General features: G+C 43.7%; 1 pseudogene; it reads right to left on the reverse strand.

Annotated features, from left to right (window-relative positions):
• Positions 1-402: 402 nt before the first annotated feature.
• LOC149983675 (protein FAM180A-like) lies at positions 403-2,714 on the reverse strand (annotated as a pseudogene).
• Positions 2,715-5,225: the final 2,511 nt, after the last annotated feature.

The raw sequence follows: 5,225 nt of genomic DNA on the forward strand, positions 1-5,225 counted from the left end.
CCTGGTACCTTAAACTGATGAATAGTTAGCCTGGTACCTTAAACTGACGAATAGTTAGCCTGGTACCTTAAACTGATGAATAGTTAGCCTGGTACCTTAAACTGACAAATAGTTAGCCTGGTCCCTTAAACTGATGAATAGTTAGCCTGGTCCCTTAAACTGATGAATAGTTAGCCTGGTCCCTTAAACTGATGAATAGTTAGCCTGGTCCCTTAAACTGATGAAGAGTTAGCCTGGTCCCTTAAACTGATGAATAGTTAGCCTGGTACCTTAAACTGATGAATAGTTAGCCTGGTCCCTTAAACTGATGAATAGTTAGCCTGGTCCCTTAAACTGATGAATAGTTAGCCTGGTCCCTTAAACTGATGAATAGTTAGCCTGGTCCCTTAAACTGATGAATAGTTAGCCTGGTCCCAGGTCAGTTTGTGCTGCCTTGCCAACTCCGATCTAACCAACTGGTATTTTGTAGTACAGCACAAACAGATCTGGGACCAGGCTAATGAACAGTCTGTATTCAAATCTAAGTAAATGTTGTGATGTCTTCCGGTCTACGCAGCTCGTTGACTGTAACATTAGCTAAACGTTTCAGCACCTCTCCCCATTTCTCCTGGTCCTCCTCTCTCTCCTGGAGCTTGGCCTGGTGGGCAGAGTAGACTATGCCCAGGATGAGGCTCTCAAAGCGGGGTGCAGCCAGAGGGAGAGCCCCCTCTCTGGTCCTCCAGGTCCTTCACCATCTGCTCCATGGAAGAGAGGGTCTTGGGGATGTTGTCGTTGATGCGAGCCAGGAAGGCCCGTCCCTGCCTCATAGATGCCATCTCCAGGTCCAGCAAGATGATGTTGTTGTCTTTGTCGATCTCTACTCCACCCAACAAGAACTGTACGGAGAGGAAAGAAACTAACGATCAGTGAAATATGGGTAGATAATATAATATGTATAAGAAAGAAGATTAGGAGTGATCTGATGTGGGTTAGAAGGGAAAAACAAAGAGTTTGACAACATGCCCATTAAAGTTTAGCCTGGTCCCAGACCTGTTTGTGTTTTCTTGCTGACCTTGATGGTCGTTGTCAGTAGGACATCCCAAACTGATCTGGGACCAGGCTAATAGATGTGTAACTCCAACCTCAAACATCAGGTTGGCATCACTGAGGGATTGGCCCTGGGTAGGAAGATCTCCATGTTCGGCACCAGACACGTCTGAGAGAGAAAACTGTTGTAACACTCAGGACCATTGCATGTGAACATTTGTATATCGATAAAGATTTTCAAACTGAACTTCCACTCAGAACCTGTTGTGGTTTTCTATCACATTATATAAGATACTAATTATGTAACTGTGGATATCTACTCAAGACGTGGCATTCAAGACACAGAATATTTAAAATATCTAAAGACAATAACACTAACTATAAATTAGTCTTATAACTCACCATCTAGTAGATTCTGAAGCCATAGAGTCCCCAGAGGGACCCAGACGAGGATTCCAGGTTGAGTTGTTCTCACCTTTTCTCTTTTGTGAACGTATAACTCTGATTGGACGATGGTTTCTTTGCCTCCTGTCTCTCTGATTGGACGATGGTTTCTTTGCCTCCTGTCTCTCTGATTGGACGATGGTTTCTTTGCCTCCTGTCTCTCTGATTGGACGATGGTTTCTTTGCCTCCTGTCTCTCTGATTGGACGATGGTTTCTTTGCCTCCTGTCTCTCTGATTGGACGATGGTTTCTTTGCTTCCTGTCTCTCTGATTGGACGATGGTTTCTTTGCCTCCTGTCTCTCTGATTGGACGATGGTTTCTTTGCCTCCTGTCTCTCTGATTGGACGATGGTTTCTTTGCCTCCTGTCTCTCTGATTGGACGATGGTTTCTTTGCCTCCTGTCTCTCTGATTGGACGATGGTTTCTTTGCCTCCTGTCTCTCTGATTGGACGATGGTTTCTTTGCCTCCTGTCTCTGTGATTGGACGATGGTTTCTTTGCCTCCTGTCTCTCTGATTGGACGATGGTTTCGTTGCCTCCTGTCTCTCTGATTGGACTATGGTTTCTTTGCCTCCTGTCTCTCTGATTGGACAATGGTTTCTTTGCCTCCTGTCTCTCTGATTGGACGATGGTTTCTTTGCCTCCTGTCTCTCTGAATGGACGATGGTTTCTTTGCCTCCTGTCTCTCTGATTGGACAATCTTGTCTTAGCCTCCTGTCTCTCTGATTGGACGATGGTTTCTTTGCCTCCTGTCTCTCTGATTGGACGATGGTTTCTTTGCCTCCGGTCTCTCTGATTGGACGATGGTTTCTTTGCCTCCTGTTTCTCTGATTGGACGATGGTTTCTTTGCCTCCTGTCTCTCTGATTGGACGATGGTTTCTTTGCCTCCTGTCTCTCTGATTGGACGATGGTTTCTTTGCCTCCGGTCTCTCTGATTGGACGATGGTTTCTTTGCCTCCTGTCTCTCTGATTGGACGATGGTTTCTTTGCCTCCTGTCTCTCTGATTGGACGATGGTTTCTTTGCTTCCTGTCTTGTCTTAGCTTCTACATGAAGTTCTTTATTTACACACTAAAAACCCCAGTCTGATAGCCAGTGAGTTAAAGGCTAGAAAACCATACATTCTTCAACCTAGGAAACAGGGCATCAGAGCCAGTTGGCTCATAGCACAGTTACAGTTTACACTACCGTTCTTCATTCCTGGTCCTACTGGGTGTACAGGGCATCAGAGCCAGTTGGCTCATAGCTTTACAGCACAGTTACAGTTTACACTACCATTCCTCATTCCTGGTCCTACTGGGTGTACAGAGCATCAGAGCCAGTTGGCTCATAGCTTTACAGCACAGTTACAGTTTACACTACCATTCTTCATTCCTGGTTCTACTGGGTGTACAGGCTCATTATTCCAGGCAGTACACACACAACTGTTCAACTACCATTATCATTATATAGTGTATCTGTAAGGGGTGTCCACATACTGCTGTATATATAGTGTATCTGTAAGGGGTGTCCACATACTGCTGTATATATAGTGTATCTGTAAGGGGTGTCCACATACTGCTGTATATATAGTGTATCTGTAAGGGGTGTCCACATACTGCTGTATATATAGTGTATCTGTAAGGGGTGTCCACATACTGCTGTATATATAGTGTATCTGTAAGGGGTGTCTACATACTGTTGTATATATAGTGTATCTGTAAGGGGTGTCCACATACTGTTGTATATATAGTGTATCTGTAAGGGTTGTCCACATACTGTTGTATATATAGTGTATCTGTAAGGGGTGTCCACATACTGCTGTGTATATATAGTGTATCTGTAAGGGGTGTCCACATACTGCTGTATATATAGTGTATCTGTAAGGGGTGTCCACATACTGCTGTATATATAGTGTATCTGTAAGGGGTGTCCACATACTGCTGTATATATAGTGTATCTGTAAGGGGTGTCCACATACTGCTGTATATATAGTGTATCTGTAAGGGGTGTCCACATACTGTTGTATATATAGTGTATCTGTAAGGGGTGTCCACATACTGTTGTATATATAGTGTATCTGTAAGGGTTGTCCACATACTGTTGTATATATAGTGTATCTGTAAGGGGTGTCCACATACTGCTGTGTATATATAGTGTATCTGTAAGGGGTGTCCACATACTGCTGTATATATAGTGTATCTGTAAGGGGTGTCCACATACTGCTGTATATATAGTGTATCTGTAAGGGGTGTCCACATACTGCTGTATATATAGTGTATCTGTAAGGGGTGTCCACATACTGCTGTATATATAGTGTATCTGTAAGGGGTGTCCACATACTGCTGTATATATAGTGTATCTGTAAGGGGTGTCCACATACTGTTGTATATATAGTGTATCTGCAAGGTCCCTCAGTGGAATTCTAACACAGATTCGACCACAAAGACCAGGGAGGTTTTCCAATGCTCAACGGCTCAGCCTTAGATCACTGCTCCTGAGTGGCGCTGGGGTCTAAGACACTGCATCTCAGTGTCACTACAGTCCCTGGTTTGAATCCAGGCTGTATCACAGTGGTCAAAGGCACTGTCATGTATTGTCATGTTGTGTCCTGTTCCTGTTCTTTTTCTCTTTACCCTGTCTCCCTCTGCTGGTCGTATTGGGTTGCCTTTTCTTACCCTCCTTCCCCCAGCTGTTCCTTGTCTTCTCTAACTACCTCGTTCACCCCTTTTCCCACCTGTTCCCTTTTTCCCTCTGATTAGGTCTCTATATCTCTCTCTGTTCCTGCTTCTGTCTTTGTCGGATTCTCGTTTGTGTTTCTCATGCCTGAACCAGACTATCGTCGTGTTTGCTGCAACCTTGTCCTGTCCTGTCGGAATCTGCCTGTTCATCTAACCTTGTCCTGTCCTGTCGGAATCTGCCTGTCCATCTGAGCCTACGTGTGTTTCGTCATTAAAGAAACTCTGTTTTGTTAATTCGCTTTTGGGTCCTCATTCACGCACCTGACAGGCACTGCATCTCAGTACAAGAGGTGTCACTACAGTCCCTGGTTTGAATCCAGGCTGTATCACAACCGGCCGTGATTGGGAGTCCCATAGGGTGGAGCACAATTGTCCCAGTGTTGTCCGGGGTAGGCCGTCATTGTAAATAAGAATTTGTTCTTAACTGACTTGTCTAGTTAAATAAAGGTTAAAACACTTACAGAGTTTAATGGCTGTGATTGGAGAATGCAAATTAATTACTTAAAAATCATGGAATGTGATTTACTTGATTTAATTTGAGTTAATACAGGTAATGAGTGGAGAACAGGAGGGATTCTTAAAGAAAAACTAAGAGGTCTGTGAGAGCTGAAATTCTTACTGGTTATCAAATACTTATGTCATGCAATAAAATGCTAATTAATTACTTAAAAATCATACAATGTGATTTTCTGGATTTTTGTTAGATTCCGTCTCTCACAGTTGAAGTGTACCTATGATAGAAATTACAGACCTCTACATGCTTTGTAAGTAGGAAAACCTGCAAAATCTGCTGTGTATCAAATACTTGTTCTCCCCACTGTAGGTGCCCCTATTAAAATCAAATCAGACATCAACAGCATCATCCTGGAAACCCTAGACCCATACCAATTCACATACCGCCCCAACAGATCCACAGATGACGCAATCCCAATGGCACTCTACACAGTCCTTTCCCACCTGGACAACAGGATCAGTTACATGAGAATGCTGAATGCTGTTCATTGACTACAGCTCAGCGTTCAACACCGTAGTGCT

The sequence above is a fragment of the Oncorhynchus mykiss genome, chromosome 4 (genome assembly GCF_057628025.1).
Source record: "Oncorhynchus mykiss isolate SJ-2025 chromosome 4, ASM5762802v1, whole genome shotgun sequence".
NCBI lineage: Eukaryota > Metazoa > Chordata > Actinopteri > Salmoniformes > Salmonidae > Oncorhynchus > Oncorhynchus mykiss.